This window comes from Symphalangus syndactylus, chromosome 6 (genome assembly GCF_028878055.3).
Source record: "Symphalangus syndactylus isolate Jambi chromosome 6, NHGRI_mSymSyn1-v2.1_pri, whole genome shotgun sequence".
Lineage (NCBI taxonomy): Eukaryota > Metazoa > Chordata > Mammalia > Primates > Hylobatidae > Symphalangus > Symphalangus syndactylus.
The window spans coordinates 23,291,314-23,309,455 of record NC_072428.2 but is presented as its reverse complement, the minus strand read 5'-3'; the positions used below and the strand labels follow the sequence as shown (position 1 = coordinate 23,309,455).

At 41.7% G+C, this 18,142-nt stretch overlaps 1 long non-coding RNA gene across 1 annotated transcript in view; it reads right to left on the bottom strand.

Moving 5' to 3' along the window:
* The window catches only part of LOC129484272 (uncharacterized), a 75,369-nt gene that overhangs the window by 55,624 nt on the left and 1,603 nt on the right, over nt 1-18,142 (bottom strand). Inside the window, exon 2 of the long non-coding RNA XR_008658397.2 lies at nt 7,683-7,774. This is a non-coding gene — a long non-coding RNA (uncharacterized lncRNA). The remainder of the gene's footprint in view (nt 1-7,682; nt 7,775-18,142) is intronic.

The window sequence follows — 18,142 nt, the reverse complement described above, 5'->3', positions numbered from 1 at the left end:
AGGTTTTTATAGTTTTTGATTTTACATTTAAGTCCTTAATCCATCTGGAGCTGATTTTTGTAATGTGGTGTAAGGAAGGGGTCAAGTTTCAGTTTTTTGCATATGGCTAGCCAGTTCTCCCAGCACCATTTATTAAGTAGGGAATCTTCTCCTCATTGCTTGTTTTTGTCAGGTTTGTTGAAGATCAGGTGGTTGTAGGGGCATGGTCTTATTTCTGGGTTTTCTATTCTGTTTCATTGGTTTATGTATCTGTTCTTGTACCAGTACCATGTTGTTTTGGCTACTGTAGCCCTGTAGTATAAATTGAAGTTGGGTAATGCGATGCCTCCAGTTTTGTTCTTTTTGCTCAGGATTTCCTTGGCTATTTGGGCTCTTTTTTGGTTCCATATAAATTTTAAAATAGTTTTTTTCTTATTCTGTGAAGAATGTTAATGGTAGTTTAATGGGAATAGCATTGAATCTATAAATTGCTTTCAGCAGTATGGCTATATTCATGTTACTGATTCTTCTTATCCATGAGTGTGGAACGTTTTTCCATTTGTTTATGTCATCTCTGATTTATTTGAGCAGTGGTTTGTAGCTCTCCTTGAAAAGGTCCTTCACTTCTCTTGTTAGCTGTATTCCTAGGTATTTTTTTCTTTTTGTGACAATTCTGAATGGGAGTTCATCTGTGATTTGGCTTTTGGCTTGCCTGTTGTTACTGTATAGGAATGCTAGCAATTTTTGCACATTGATTTTGTATCCCAAGACTCTACTTTAGTTGCTTATCAGCTTAAGAAGCTTTTGGGATGAGATGATGGGGTTTTCTAGACATAGGATCACATCATCTGCAAACAAATTAGTTTGACTTCCTCTCTTCCTACTTGAATATCCTTTACTTCTTTCTCTTGCCTGATTGCTCTGGCTACAACTTCCAACACTATGTTAAAGGGAGTGGTGAGAGAGGGCATCCTTGTCTTGTACCAGTTTTCAAGGGGAATGCTTCCAGCTTTAGCCTATTCAGTATAATAGTGGCTGTGGGTTTGTCATATATGGGTTTTACTATTTTGAGGCATGTTCCTTCAATACCTAGTTTATTGAAAGTTTTTAACAAGAAGGGATGTTGAATTTTATCGAAGGCCTTTTCTGCATCTATTAAGATAATCATGTGGTTTTTGTCTTTAGTTCTGCTTATGTGATGAATCACATTTATTGATTTGCGTATGTTGAACCAACCTTGCATCCTGGGGATGAAGCCCACTTGATCATGGTGGATAAGCTTTTTGATGTGCTGCTGGATTCAGTTTGCCAGTATTTTGTTGAGAATTTCTGCTTCAATGTTCATCAAGGATATTGGCCTGGAGTTTTCTTTTTTTGTTGCATCTCTGCTAGGTTTTGGGATCAGGATGATGCTGGTCCCACAGAATGAGTTAGGGAGGGGTCCCTCCTTTTCAATTTTTTGGAATAGTTTCAGTAGAAATAGTACCAGCTCTTCTTTATGCCTCTGGTAGAATTCAGCTGTGAATCCATCTGGTCCTGGGCTTTTTTGGTTGGTAGATTATTTATTACTGCCTCAATTTCAGAACTCGTTATTGGTCTATTTGGTGATTCAATTTCTCTGTGGTTCAGTCTTGGGAGGGTGTATGTGTCTAGGAATTTATCCATTTCTTCTAGATTTCCTAACTTATGTGCACAGAGGTCTTTATAGTCTTCTCTGATGGTTGTTTATATTTCTGTGGGGTCAGTGATGATATTCCCCTTATCATTTCTGATTGTGTTTATTTGAACCTTCTTTTTTTTTTTTTTTTTTTTGAGATGGAATCATGCTCTGTTGCCAGGCTGGAGTGCAGTGGCGAGATCTTGGCTCACTGCAACCTCCGCCTCCCGGGTTCAAGCAATTCTCCTGCCTTAGCCTCCTGAGTAGCTGGGACTACAGGTGAGCACCACCACGCCCAGCTAATTTTTGTACTTTTAGTAGAGACAGGGTTTCACCATGTTGGCCAGAATGGTCTCGATCTCTTGACCTTGTGATCTGCCCGCCTCGGCCTCCCAAAGTGCTGGGATTACAGGTGTGAGCCACCACGCCTGGCCCTCTCTTTTCTTCTTTATTAGTCTAACTAGCGGTATATCTATTTATTACTTTCTTCAGAAAAACAGCTCCTGGATTTTTTTATTATTCAAAGGGCTTTTCATGTCTCTATCTCCTTCAGCTCAGGTCTCATCTTGGTTATTTCTTGTCTTCTGCTAGCTCTGGGGTTTGTTTGCTCTTGGTCCTCTAGTTCTCTTAGTTGTGATGTTATGTTGTTCACTTGAGATCTTTCTAGCTTTTCGACGTGGTCATTTAGTGCTATATATTTTCCTCTTAACACTGCTTTAGCTGTGTCCCAGAGATTCTGGTACATTGTTTTTTTGTTCTCATTAGTTTCAAAGAACTTCTTAATTTCTGCCTTAATTTCATTATTTATCCAAAAGTCATTCAGGGGCAGGTTGTTCAATTTCCATGTACTTGTGTGGTTTTGACTGAATTTCTTAATTGTGAGTTCTAATTTGATTGAGCGTTGGTCCTGAGAGACTGTTATGATTTCAGTTATTTTGCATTTGCTCAGGATTGTTTTGCTTCCAATTATGTGATCAATTTTACAGTAAGTGCCATGTACCAATAAGAAGAATGTATATTCTGTTGTTTTTGGGTGGGGAGTTCTGTGGATATTTGTCAGGTCAACTTGATTCAGGTCCTGAATATCTCTGTTAATTTTCTGTCTTGATGACCTGTTTAATATTATCAGGCAGGTTTGTTAAAGTCTCCCTCTATTATTGTGTATGAGTCTAATCTTTGAAGATTTCTAAGAACTTGCTTTATGAATCTGGGTGCTCCTATATCGAGTGCATATATATTTAGGATAGTTACTCTTTTGTTGAACTGAACCCTTTTCTATTATGTAATGCCCTTCTATGTCTTTTCTTTTTTGATCTTTGTTGGTTTAGAGTCTGTTTTGTCAGAAACTAGGATTGCAATCTGCTTTTTTCTGTTTTCCATTTTCCTCCATCCCTATGTATGTTTTTGCATGGGAGATGGGTGTCTTGAAGACAGCATACTGATGGGTCTTGGTTCTTTTTTTTCTTTTTTTTTTTTTTTTGCTTTGTCGCCCATGCTGGAGTGCAATGGCATGATCTCGGCTCACTGCAAGCTCCACCTCCCGGGTTCATGCCATTCTCCTGCCTCAGCCTCCCAAGTAGCTGGGACTACAGGTGCCTGCTACCATGCCCAGATAATTTTTTTGTATTTTTAGTAGAGACCGGGTTTCACCATGTTAGCCAGGATGGTCTCAATCACCCAACTCGGTGTCCCGAAGTGCTGGGATTACAGGGGTGAGCCACCGCACCCAGCCGGGTCTTGGTTCTTTATCTAGCTTGCTACTCTATGTCTGGGGTCTCGCTCTGGCACCCAGGCTGGAGTGCAGTGGCATGATCTCAGCTCACTGCAACCCCTGCCTCCTGGGTTCAAGTGATTCCCCTGCCGCAGCCTACTGAGTAGCTGGGACTATAGGCACGCACCACCATGCCCAGATAACCACTCTCTGTCTTTTGACTGGGGCATTTAGCCCATTTTCTCCTTTGCCTATGAAGCTTAGTTTGGCCAGATATGAAATTCTGGGCTGGAAATTCTTTTCTTTAAAAATGTTGAATATTGGCCCCCAATCTCTTTTCACTGAGAGGTCTGCTGTTAGTTTGATAGGATTCCCTTTGTAGGTAACCTGGCCTTTCTCTCTGGCTGCCCTTAACAGTTTTTCTTTCATTTAGATCTTGGAGAATCTGATGATTATATGTCTTGAGGATGATCTTCTTGTGGAGTATCTTATCTTACTGGGGTTCTCTGCATTTCCTGGATTTGAATGTTGGTTTATCTTGCTGGGTTGGGGAAGTTCTCCCAGATGATATCCTGAAGTATGTTTTCCAAATTGGTTCCATTCTTCCTGTCTCTTTCAAGTACCCCAATCCGTTATAGGTTCGATCTCTTTACATAATCCCATATTTCTTGGAGGTTTTGTTCATTCCTTTTCATTCTTTTTTCTCTATTCATGTCTGCCTGTCTTATTTCAGAAAGATGGTCTTCAAGCTCTCGGATTCTTTCCTCTGCTTGGTCTATTCTGCTATTAATACTTGTGATTGCATTGTGAAGTTCTTGTAGTATTTTTTTCAGCTCTGTCGGGTCAGTTATGTTTCTCTTTAAACTGGCTATTTTGGCTGTCAGCTTCTGCATTGTTTTATCATGAGTCTTAGCTTCCTGGTATTGGGTTACAACATGCTCCTTTAGCTCAGTGAAGTTCATTTTTATCCACATACTGAAGCCTCCTTTTGTCATTTCAGTCATCTCAGCCTCAGCCTAGTTCTCAGCCCTTGCTGGAGAGGTGTTGTGGTCATTTGGAGGAAAAGGGACACTCTGTCTTTTTGAATTTTCAGACTATTTGCATTGATTCTTTCTAATCTTTGTGGACTTATCTACCTTCAATCTTTGAGGTTGCTGACCTTTGCATGGGGTTTTTGTGGGAACTGGCGTTATTGTTGTGGTTTTCTCTTTGTTTTTCTTTTAACAGTCTGGCCACTCTTCCATAGGGCTGCTGTGATTTGCTGGGGATCTGCCCCACACCTTGGTTGCCTCAGTTTTTCCCGTACCTGGAGATATCACCAGTGAAGACTGTGAAATAGCAAAGATGGCTGCCTACCCCTTCCTCTGGAAGCTTCATCCCAGGGGGTACTGACCTGTTGCCAGCCTGAAGGCGCCTATAGGAGGTGGCTGGAGACCCCAGTTGGAGGTCTCACCCAGTCAGGAGAAATGGGATAAGGGACCCTCTTAAAGAAGCAGTCTAGCTGCTTTTTGGTAGAGCAACTGTGCTGTGTTGCAGATCCCTTTGGTCCCCAATTGATTTGGGCTCTCCAAGGCCCATAGGCTGGACTGTCTGATAAACCTAAACAGCCAAGGTGGCAGCCTGCCCTGCTCCCTAGGGACTCTGTCCCAGGGAGAAATTAGAGCTTGGTTGGCAGTAGAACATGGGCAGAGGTGGCTGGAGGCCCTGGCTGGGAGGACCTGCCCATAAGGAGGAGTGGATCAGCGTCTCACTTAAAGAAGCATTCTGGCCATACTTCAACAAGATAGCCTTGTCGTGCTGGGAACTGCCTCTGCTCCATCATCTTGGACTCTCCAAAGCCTGCAGGCTGGAATGGCTGAGTCGTCCAGACAACCTAGGTGGTGGCCCTCTCCTCCCACAGGCACTCTGTCCCAGGGAGAGATCAGATCTCTGTCCATAGAAAATGCGTGGGGCTGGTTGGAGGGCCCTACTGGGAGGTCTCACCCAGTGAAGAGAAAAGGACTGGAGTCCGGCTTAAAGAAGCAGTCTGGTCACAATCTGACAAAGCAGCTGTGCTGAGCTGAGCTTGTCCGGACTGTTTGGACTCTCCAAAGCCCGCAGGCTGGAATGGTTGAGTCAACCAAACAGCAGAGATGGCGGCTGCCCCTCCCCCTGAGGGCTCTATTCCATCTCCGGCAGGCTCTACCCTATTGCCAGTGGCTGGCTGGAATTCAAGCCAGTGGGTCTTATCTTGTGAGGTGTTGTGGAAGTGGGGCCCGCAGAACTACATTGCTTGGCTCCACGGATTCAACTCCCTTCCTAGGGATATGCACAGGCCTCCCACCTTGCCAGGGATCCTGGGGCCAGAGTATATAAAACTCCTGGGTCTCTGTGTGTGCCTGAGTGGCTGCTCTGTTGAGATGCCACACAGCTCTGTGTATCAGACCCAAGGCCCTGGTGGTGTGGGCTCACGAGGGGATCTCCTGATCCACAGGTTGCAAAGATCTGTGGGAGAAGCATGGTTTCCCAGGGCCACACAATCACTCATCACTTCCCTCAGGTGAGGGTGAGGGTTCCCTTGGCTCTGTGTCACTCCCAGGTGGGCCGTCACCCCACCCTGCCTGAGTTGTTTCCCTGATCAGTCTCAATGAGAGTACCTGAATATTTCAGTTGAAGGTGCCATATTCACTTGCCCTTTTCATTCCTCCCCATGAGTGCCGCGGACCGCAGCTGCTTCTAATCCACCATCTTGGCCACTAGCCCCACAGAGTTTTTCAAAGCCCCTATGGACATCTCATTCTCTAGATTTTCCTTTTAAGTTTTTTTTTTTTTTGCCAGCTTCTTGTTTGCCCCAACTGATATAACCATTTCAGGCCACGGCTGCTAGGCTGCTGCTTTTCACAGATACTGTGGTTTCAAGATTGCTGAAACCCAGACTACCATGGAGCTGGGGAGGGGAGGATTGAAATCGGGCAAGTTAAACGCTACAAATCTCACTGTCTGAGATTTCGCCATTTTTCTTCAATAAGCACTCCTCAGATTGTTAAATGTCTTTGGTTTTTTCTAGAGTTCTGAAAAACTAGAGAATGTTTGCCAGTGATCTCATTGCTTTTATGGAGAAATAAGTTTTTGGAAGTCCTTACTCTGTCGTTCTGGAAGTGCTTCCCAATAAATGTTTATTTAATTATGAGGAATCACATTACATGGAGGCTTCACTTACAGTCTCATAACACACACACACACACCAGAAAACAAGATTTACAAAGGAAGCAAAATTGCAGTTCCAATCCAAAACTGTCCAAGTCCTAATTTATAAGTTTCTTTTTAATATTTACTTAATTTACTTCTATTAGGCTGTCTTAATTATTTATGCCATTTATTAAAATCCCACCACTACAGATAGTTAGTTACAGACCTTAGCTAAAAACATACGAAGAATGCCTGATTTCACACATCCAAATGACCATTTATATTTCCAAAGGCCTTGTCAAATATTTTGGTCAATGACCCAAAGAAATGTAAACTAAAGGTAACAAGCATTTAAATACCACAAAAATGCTAATATGAGTTACTCTGAAAAAAATATATATATTTATTTAAATGGTTAAGTGAATTTCAGTATATTTATGTGATAAAAGAATGCCTAGCCTATAAAAATGTTTTATTAAAAAGTTTGTAATATGTTCTAGCATTAAGCAAAAAATGTAAATGCAAAATTTTATATACAGTATGACCTCAATTGCATAACACATCATTTAAAGAATATTTTTAATGCCTTAAATGTTAATAATGCTTGCTTCTAAATATTCTAAACAGTGAAATTTTTATTTTTTCTTTTCTTTTTTTTTGAGATGGAATCTTGCTCTGTCACTAGGCTGGAGTGCAGTGGCACAATCTCAGCTCACTGCAACCTCCGCCTCCCGGGTTCAAGTGATTCCCCTGCTTCAGCCTCCTGAGTAGCTGGGATTACAGGCACCCACCACCACACCCAGCTAATTTTTGTATTTTTAGTAAAGACAGGGTTTCACCATGTTGGCTAGTCTGATCTCGATCTCTTGACCTTGTGATCTGCCCGCCTTGGCCTTCCAAAGTGCTGGCATTACAGGCGTGAGCCACCGGGCCCGGCCCTGAAATTTTTCATTATGCATTTCTTTCATTTCGAATGTTCTACAATATGCAATTATTTCTATATTAAGCAATAAAAAGTAAACTCTTAAAATTTGCTTAAAACACAACTCCTTTCCTTTCCCAACTTTCAATCATAATGCTGGCTGACCATGGAGAGCTGGAGAAAGAGTTATTTACCAAGTTACCATTTGTTAATGGCAGAGCCAGGACTAGAAACAATCCTCTTACCTTCAAGTCCTCATACATCTCTGGCTGGAGCAAGCAGGTTCTTCTGTCTGCGCCCATTGGTGTTTTCAGGTTGCTGGCTTCTTCAGCTTTGTCTGGATATATAAGGTAAAAAGAAAACTCATCACCACGTCATTCTCGGGTCCCAAGGCCCCTAGTCGGTCTGTCTTCTCTTCTCCATCATTCAGAGTCCAGGTATGTTTGTTTTATAGATAGTAACTAGGGTTTTTAGTTGTACTTAGTAGAAGGAATGGGGAAATGTATTTCTATTACATCTTCCTAGAAGCATAAGTCTGTACCTAATTTTGAATTTGTACTTTTATCACCACTGCTACCATTTTCATATGTTTTCATAGTCCTCTCTTGCCCCTCCCCCTCTTCCCCTCTTTTTTTTTCTCCCTTCCCTTCCTTATTTTTGTTTTTTAATTTTTTAAAAGCCAGTCAAATTTAGCAGTGGGGGGCTGTAAACCAATTTTAGTAACACTAATGTTAATAAGTTCTGATAAGCCACTCCCACCAGACCAACCTTTCTTCTTTTTCCAAAGATGGCCCACAAACTTGCAGTAAGTTTCAGGCTCCACAGAACCTGAATCCACCTCTGGTATCTGGCACATTATAAGACCTCAATAAATATTTTTTGAATGCATAAATGATTAGACCCCATATAAGGATCTCATGAAATTATAGTAATAGACAGTAAATCCTAGAAAAAATGGTTCCCTTGAAACACTGAAAAATTACAAGGAACAAAAATCTAATTTGAAACACCTCACAAGCAGTGAAGATAACCAGGTATCTGCAGTATCTTGATATTTTGGGTAATGCCTTTAGGCTTTGGCAAAAAAACAAACAAACAAACAAACAAAAAACACAAAAAAAAACAAAAAGAATTTCCAGGAAAAAAAAAAACAGCTAAATAGTGACGCATTGAGGATGCTGCTTAAGGGTTCTCAGGTGTAGTTATTACTACTGCAAGATTTCACCTTTCCTCTAAACCCTCATGTAAGTCTCACTGATCATCTATTCCAGCAGCCCCCAATCTACCTGCATACTGAAAACACTTAGAGAACTTATTCCTAAGTGCAGAAGAGATGGAAAACTTTCGAACGCATGCCTACCAGGAATTATTGGCAGTACATACCTCAGGATTTCCAAGTACCAACTTATAACTGGCCCCTGCCAAACTACAACTGAAAAGGCCAAAGGAACTTATAAACAAAGGGGAAAAAATCTGCATCAATAAAGAGGATGTCAACCAAATGCTCCAAATTTTAAAATGTCTGCTAAACAGAGTATTGAATCACACCAGAGTGAAGAAAGACACCAGATCTGATGTTTAACTTCTCTTCCAAAGAAAGCAGGATATTTGTATGGTAAGTAAATATAGGAGATTTGACAGAATCTAACTATCAACCCCTGACTTAGAGGAATAATGAGAGGCAGAAAGGATAGGTCACACGACTTTAGGGAGCAGTCCAACTGACACACCCTCTCCAAACTCAAAAGACCTTTGAAAGTCACAGGAGTTGGAAGACCTGAGTCTAAGCATGCCCACATCAAACACCAGCCAACAGGTGAGAGGGTGTTTCCTCACCCAGGAGGAAATTACAACAGGAAAGACAATGAAAACACCATATATATGAGTGAAAGCTGGACCACATGAAAAGCTGGAAAGCTGATCCTGATAAGAGATTTTACCAAACATAAGAAAGAAACTCTGAGGACGTTAGACTGTAGACCTGTATGCCAATGTGCTCTCTGGCCAAAGATCTGAGAGAAGGTACTCAACAACACAACAATGTATAATGTGGGGACCCAAGGAGGATCTCTTTCTCCTGTTTTTAAGCAAAATTAGACTTGCATAGACCTCTTCTCTTTCAAGAAAGAAAGAAAAAACACTCAAAATGGAACTTGTGGGACAATTCTGCAATGTAAGAAATCCTGGTAGCAAAGGGAAAATCATCTGCTTTTCATTCCTTATTGCATCAAAGATTCATTGCATGCCTACTGTATGCCAGGCACTGTTCTAGCTGCTTGGGATATGTCAATGAGTCTTGACCACATGGAGATTATATTGGGAGAGGGAGAGCACAGACAGTAAAAAATAGATATGATACTTTTTTTAAGCCAGTATATGTATTGAAAGGGATAAGAAACGTGGAAAAGAGAAAAAGACCAGGATACGGAGTATCTGGAGTGCTGAGAGGTAGCTGTGGGAGGTGGGATCATGGTTGCAATATTTACATAGCATTCTTAAGGAAGTCCTCATTGATAAGGTGACATTTGAACCAGGATTTGAAGAATATGAGTTAGCCATGGTTATTGGTAGAAAGAAAATTTAAGGCAGAATGAACAGATGTCTGGAGGCCCTAAAGGTAGGAATGTGTGCCTGAGGTGTTAACAGATAGCAAGGAAGCTAATGTGGCTGGAATGGAATGAGGTAAGGGTAGAGTTAGGCAGTCTTTGCTGGGTTTTGAACCAAAAAGAATAATAATCTGACTTATTTTTTTGTTTTGTTTTGTTTTGCTTTTTTGAGACAAGTTCTCACTCTGTTGCCCAGGCTGGCAATCATGGCTGACTCCAGCCTCCACCTGCAGGGCTCAAGTGACCCTCCCACCTCGGTCTCCCAAGCAGCCGGAACTACAGGCGTACACCAACATGCCCAGCTAATTGTTGTCTTTCTTGTAGAGATGGGGCTTCGCCATGTGGCCCAGGACGGTCTCCATGACTTATGTTTTAAGGACTATGCTTGCTGCTTTGTTAGGAAACTAAAAACGGTGGCGCAAAGAGGAAAAAAAGCAAGAAGACCAATTAGGAAGGTACTGCAGTAATCCGGGTAAGAGGTGACTGTTACTTAGGCCAGGGTGGTAGGAATACAGGTTGTGGGACATGGTCAGATTCCTCATGAACTGGGTGGAGGGTATGAGAGAAAGAGAGGAATCAAGAATAACTCCAAGTTTTTTGCCTGAACTACTAGTGGAAGCTGCCTTTAACTGAGCTGGAGAAAGTTTCCTGTGGAGCAGACCTAGAAGGGAAAGAGAAGTAGTTCAGTGTGGGACCATGTTAAGTTTGGGGTGCCTACTGGCCATCCAAGTGGAGATGTAGTGGAGTTGGCAGTAGGATAAATGAGGGTGAAGTTCAAAGAAAGGTTTAGAGTACAGATATAATTTTGGGAGTCTTCAAATATTTTGATTGATTGGTTGAGACTGGGTCTCACTCTGTCACCCAGGCTGGCGTGCAGTGGCACGATCATGGCTCATTGCAGCCTCTATCTCCTGGGCTCAAGCAATCCTTTTACCTCAGCCTCCCAAGTAGCTGGGACTACAGGTGCATGCAACCATGCTCAGAGAACTTTTTATTTTTAGTAGAGATGGGTTTTGACATGTTCCCCAGACTGCATGGCTAACTTTTTATTTTTTTGTAGAGACAGGGTCATACTTTGTCGCTCAGGCTGATCTCAAACTTCCAGCCTCAAGTGATCCTCCTGCCTCAGACTCCAAAGTGTTGGGATTAGAGTCATGGGCCACCATATCCAGCCGGTTTTAAAAACCACAAGACTGAATAAGATCACTGAGGGAGTGAATAGAGGACAAAAGACTGAGCCCTGGGACGCTTCAACATTACTAGGCAGGGAGAAGAGGAGATGTCAAAGGAAAGGAGACCAAGAAATAACAACCAGTAAGATAAAAGAAATACTCAGAATCATGTTCTGGAAGCCAAGTACTCAGCTCTGAGTTTGTGGCTATGTCTCTCAACTATAGTTATTCTGTTTTTTGTTTGTTTGCATGTTTGTTTTTGAAATAGGGTCTTGCTCTTTGCCCAGGCTAGAGTGCAATGGTGTGATCACGGCTCACTGTAGAACTATGGCTATTCTTGACTGGATATTGACTGTTGGACAATTTATTAACAGTAACTCAAATTCTTCTTCTTCTTCTTTTTCTTTTTTTTTTTTTTGAGACAGCATCTTGCTCTGTTGCCCAGACAGAAGTGCAGTGGCATGATCTCAGCTCACTGCCACCTCCACCTCCCGGGTTCAAGGGATTCTTGTGTCTCATCCTCCTGAATTGCTTGGATTATGGGTGCGCACCACCACGCCCAGCTAATTTTTGAATTTTTAGTAGACATGGGGTTTCACTATGTTGGCCAGGCTGGCCTAAAGCTTCTGGCTTAAGTGATCCACCCACCTCACCCTCCCAAAGTGCCAGAATTACAGATGTGAGCCATGTGCCTGGTCTCTCTTTTTTTTTTTTTTTAAGGGAAATCAAATACCTACGGGCCAGGCACAGTGGTTCACACTCGTCATCCCAGCACTTTGGGATGCCAAGGTAGGAGGATTCCTTGGGCTCAGGAGTTCAAGACCAGCCTGGCCAACATAGTGAGACCCTGTCTCTACAAAAAATTTTTTAAAAAGTTAGCTGGGTGTGGTGGTGCATGCCCGTAGTCCTAGCTACTTGGGAGGCATCATTGGGAGGACTGCTTGAGCCCGGGTGTTCAAGGCTGCAGCAAGCTATTATCCTGCCACATACTCCAGCCTGGGTGACAGAGGGAGACCCTGTCTCAAATAAATAAATCAGTATCTGAAATTTTAAAAAATTTTTGTAGCTTTAAATATTCAGTAGTAATTTTTCAGACTTTACATGTTAGCTCAAAAGAAAAATAAAGCTATATCTATTTTGTAAGGGGAAAAGCAGAAACTCCATTTGTAAAAGAGAAAATAGTTGATCTAAGCCAAATTCTGGGGGCCTCAATAAAATTACAATTGTCATAGTTTATTTATTAGTAAGCTCAAAATGTCACAGAACTTTACTGTAGACATTATGTTGTAAATATTGGTCATCATATCTATTAGTTTGTAATTAATTGAAGCTTGTGTAAAACAAAAGAGTAAAACAGCCCTTTAATGTACACCATGAGAAGGGTCATTATTCATTTATGACTTATACAAAAGTCAAAGGGGGTAGACCATGGATAACTGGAATACTTGTGCAAAATACCTATGGTGAATATGATTTATTCTAATTCTTCCATAGCACCCATAGATTCAAATGAATAAAAAAACTTTTAAAGTCTTGTATTCGAAATTATATGAGGGGTAATTCATTATTAAGACAAATTTATTCTTCAGTCTTCTATGATTTAAATATCCAAGTAAACGTGTACAGAAATTAACACTAAAGATTTTATGCTTCTTTCTAAAGAAAACTTAGGATATACCATTATATCAAATAAATATATAGTATACAGAAAACTGTATATTTGAAATTTTTTTAATTGAAACTTACTGTATCTAAAATAAATTATTTATTCAGGCATTCACAAAAATTATTGCGAGCCAATTATGAACCAGATTCTGAACTAATAACTACTAAGGATATAACAGTGAAGAGAAAAGATAAAAATCTCTCCTGTCTTGGAATTTACATTTTGTGAAAAAAATCCTTATTAGGTAAAAGGAAACTTTATCAGGTGTAAGAGGAATATCCCTCAAAATGTGCTTCTTTGAAATTCTGTACTGTAATCATCTGCAGTGTATGTTAAAAATGATGTGGGGCGGGGAGGGGGGCAGGGCCAGGTGTGGTGGCTCACACCTGTAATCCCAGCACTTTGGGAGGCCAAGGTGGGCGGGTTCGAGACCAGCCTGGCCAACATGTGAAACGCTGTCTCTACCAAAAATACAAAAATTAGCTGGGCGTGGTGGTGCATACCTGTAATCCCAGCTACTCGGGAGGCTGAGACAGGAGAATCACTTAAACCTGGGAGATGGAGGTTACAGGGGGCTGAGATCGTGCCACTGCACTCCAGCCTGGGCAACAGAGCAAGACTCCATCTCAGGGAAAAAAAAAAGTGATGCAGGGGCCAGGCGCTGTGGCTCATGCCTATAATCCCAGCACTTTAGGAGGCCAAGGCAGTTACCCCTCATATAATTGCTTGAGCTCAGGAGTTCAAGACCAACAGGGGCAACAAAGTGACACCCTGTCTCTATAAAAAATACAAAAATTAGTCAGGCTAATTTTACTCCGGAGGCTGAGGTGGGAGGATGGCTTCAGCCTGGGAGGCAGAGGTGTGGCAGTGAGCCAAGATCACACCACTGCACTCTAGCCTGGGCAACAGAACCAGACACGGTCTCAAAAAAGAAAAAAAAAAGATGCAGACCAGGCACAGTGGCTCATGCACTTTGGGAGGCCAAGGGGGAAGATCTCTTGAGCCTAGAAGTTCAAGACCAGCCTAGGCAACGGAGCAAGAACTTGTCTCTATAAAAGGTTGAAAAGACTAGAAAAAAATAGCCAGGCATGGTGGTACGTGACTGTAGTCTCAGCTACTTGGGAGGCGAAGGTGGGAAGATCACTTCAGCCTGGAAGGTTGAGGCTGCAGTGAACTGTGATCAAGCCACTGCAGTCTGGCCTGGAAGACAGAATGAAACTCTGTCTCAAAAACAGAAAAAAAAAAGATGCAAATTTGTGTATTTTATCACAATGGAAGAGAAAACAACAGAGATTCTCAGGGTTTCCACCCCAGAAGTAGTAAATCAGAACACAGTGTGGGTGACAGAAATCTACATTTTTAATGGCTTCTATACACACTATCATTAGAAAACTTTCTTTTTGAATGTGTTTTTTAGAGTATTTCTAAAGTTTTCATAGACCCAGGGTCTTTGAGTCCATCTAAAAGGCCATCATAAGGACATCCAAATCTAAATTGTGTCTTCCAAATTATAAGCAGATGTATGTAAACCTGTTGAAATGCAGTCATTTGAACAAATGTGTACCAAATAATGCAAACTATCTCTGAGAAAAATCTTCTTTCTTAAGGGACAGAAGAGAATATTTTCAGTGTGGTGTATATTTAATATTGAAAGCCTGGGCAACAAAGTGAGATCTCTTTTCTGCAAAAAATTTTTAAAAATTTAGCCAGGCATGGTGGTGCACTACCACAGGCGTGACTACAGCTACTCGAGTGGCTGAGGTGGGACGATCACTTGAGCTGCAGCTGGGGAGGTTAAGGCTGCAGTGAGCCGTGTTCACACCACTACACTCCAACCTGAGTGACAGAGCAAGACCTTGTCTCAATAAAAAAAAAAAAAGGTAAAGATATAAAAATAAAAAAGTCAGCCTCAAGGCTAGTATCAAGTCTTCCTTTGCCCTTCCAAATACATCCATCATGTAATGTACTATTGCTCAAAATTTATTTGATGGAGGAAAATCTTGCTATGTATCATCCTTTCTAGAAAGCAGGCTTTATTCCCTTCTGTTTTCAGTGCCCAGTTGCCCTGCCATTTGGCACCAAAATTGGGAGTGTATATGAGAGGGGTAAGTTTCCTAAACTCAAATAGTCTACTACTATGACAATTTTTGGTAGGGTGAGCCTTGATTAGGGTATAAGCCTAATTTTGTGTTTGTTTGTTTTGTTTCTGTTTTTTTTTGTTTTTTTTTTTTTTTTTGAGACACAGTCTTGCTCTGTCGCCCAGGCTGGAGTGCAGTGGCTCGATCTCGGCTCACTGCAACCTCTGCCTCCTAGGTTGAAGCAATTCTCCCTGCCTCAGCCTCCCGAACAGCTGGGATTACAGGCATCCACCACCACATTTGGCTAATTTTTGCATTTTTTAGTAGAGACGGGGTTTTGCCATGTTGGCCAGGTTGGTCTTGAACTCCTGACCTCAGGTGATCCACCCGCCTCGGCCTCCCAAAGTGCCGGGATTACAGGCATGAATCACTGCGCCTGGCCTGAGCCTGAAATTTCAGTTAGCAAAAATTTGAGATGGAAATTTAAAGATTACAATTTGGATGTTTTAATAGTGAAAGGATGATATTATATTGCCATCTTAATAACAAAGTTAAAAAACTATGGAAGAGTTTTTACTCATCACTGTTTTACAGTGCCACAGAAACGGGAAGTGGGTTGGTGGTTTTTTAAAAATTTTTTTGGGTGAATTTTGGATTGCACCAGAACAGACTAGTGAATCATAAACTTTCTGCTCTGTTTCCTACCTCTTGATAGGTTTAGACAAGTTTGATCTTAGACAAGCTTAGATCAAGTGAAGTTTTTCCCATATGCTAAACATATACTGACTTGACATACTTGTTGGTGAAATAATCAATAAAAGTGGTTTTAAAGCAGTCTGTAAGTGAAAATAAAAAATACTATGCAAAGATTACAGCTTGGGTGTATGTTGCTGGTAGTTTTATGGCACTGAAAACAAAAAAGGCCAAAGTCTTTGCAGCTGTGCACTGATTAATCAGAAAGGGATGAAAGAAATTTCCTTTCACGTCATAAAGTGTGTGATTGTGATACTTGTTAGTTATGAAAGGGTTTTTGTTTTTGTTTTTTTTGAGACAGGGTCTCATTCTGTCCCGCAGGCTGGAGTGCAGTAGTGCGATCTTGGCTTACTGCAACCTTCACCTCCCTGGGCTCAAGCGATCCTCCCACCTCAGCCTCCCAAGTAGTTGGATCTACAGGCGCACACCACCATGCCTTGCTAATTTTTTGTAGCGATGGGGTTTCGCCATGTTACCCAGGCTGGTCTCAAACTCCTGGATTCAAGCAATCCACGTGCTTCGACTTCACAAAGTGCCGGGATTATAGGCATGAGCCACCTCACCCAGTTCTGATTTTTAAAAGAACTTTTTCTATTAGAAGTTCCTGAACTTTAAACTTTAAAAAGTAGGAAACTGATATTTTTTAAAGCTCTGTATTTTGATGGGGACAATCAGAGCATCTACTATTTGCCCAGCAATGCACAAATGCTAAAAGAAGTCCAAGAGGTTAAAATATGCTCCATGCCCTGGACAATTTTCCAATTTTTTTTTTTTTTTTGAGATGGAGTTTCGCTCCTGTTGCCCAGGGTAGAGTGCAATGGCGCGATCTCAGCTCACTGCAACCTCCACCGCCTGGGTTCAAGTGATTCTCCTGCCTCGGCCTCCCGAGTAGCTGGGATTGCAGGCATGCACCACCACGCCTGGCTAATTTTGTATTTTTAGTAGAGATGAAGTTTCTACATGTTGGTCAGGCTGGTCTTGAACTCCCGACCTCAGGTGATCCGCTAGCCTCGGCCTCCCAAAGTGCTGGGATTATAGGCATGAGCCACCACGCCTGGCAATTTTCCAATTTTCTTAAGCAATTAAAGTATGTGTGTGCTCCAGTTAGAATGGCGATCATTAAAAAGTCAGGAAACAACAGGTGCTGGAGAGGATGTGGAGAAACAGGAACACTTTTACACTGTTGGTGGGACTGTAAACTAGTTCAACCATTGTGGAAGACAGTGTGGTGATTCCTCAAGGATCTAGAACTAGAAATACCATTTGACCCAGCCATTCCATTACTGAGTATATACCCAAAGGATTATAAATAATGCTGCTATAAAGACACATGCACACATATGTTCACTGCAGCACTATTCACAATAGCAAAGACTTGGAACCAACCCAAATGTCCATCAATGATAGACTGGATTAAGAAAATGTGGCACATATACACCATGGAATACTATGCAGCCATAAAAAAGGATGAGTTCATGTCCTTTGTAGGGACACGGATGAAGCTGGAAACCATCATTCTTAGCAAACTGTTGCAAGGACAAAAAACCAAACACCACAGGTTCTCACTCATAGGTGGGAATTGAACAATGAGAACACCTGGACACAGGAAGGGGAACACCACACACTGGGGCCTGTCGTGGGGTGGGGGGAGGGGGGAGGGATAGCATTGGGAGATATACCTAATGTAAATGACGAGTTAATGGGTGCAGCACACCAACATGGCACATGTATACATATGTAACAAACCAGCATGTTGTGCACATGTACCCTAGAACTTAAAGTATAATAAAAAAAAGATATGTGTGTGCTGTAATAATTAGAAAGTATCAATACAAGCAGGAGATGAATAGTAATGCATTTGATAAGTGCTACAGGTGCTCAGAGAAAAACACATCTGGGTAACTTGGAAAAATCTGTCCAGGGAAGAAAGTGGGAAAAGGGGTAGGCATTTCCTATCCCATGGTTGTAGAAAGTACCTGAGTAGAGAAGAACATTTCAGCATTCCAGAAGAGGCAAACAATTATTGCATAAGCTGGTGAAAAACTCTCTGAAATGTTATAAAGTATCATAATGGTCACTGAGGTCACCAGGCTTTTTCAAATATTAGTGTTTGTCAAGATTTGTCTTCTGAGACAGATGAGCTTTTTCCCCCTCCTATGCAGTGAGGGAGGACTTGTGTGTTCTATAACTGAATAGTTATACAGCAGGGGATAAAGTTCATTGGTATACCAGGTGCCTGAAACCAGCCCTGAATGCATCCTCTTTCTGTGAGTAGTAGCCAATTGAGAGATTACAAAGAAAATCCTTAAACAGAAGTAAAGCAGGGTTTTACTACCATCAGGGGAAGAGGTCACATTGAAAAAAGGTTGCCAACCGGTTGGCAACTTTTTTTTTCTTTTTTGAGATGGAGTCTCACTCTGTCACCCAGGC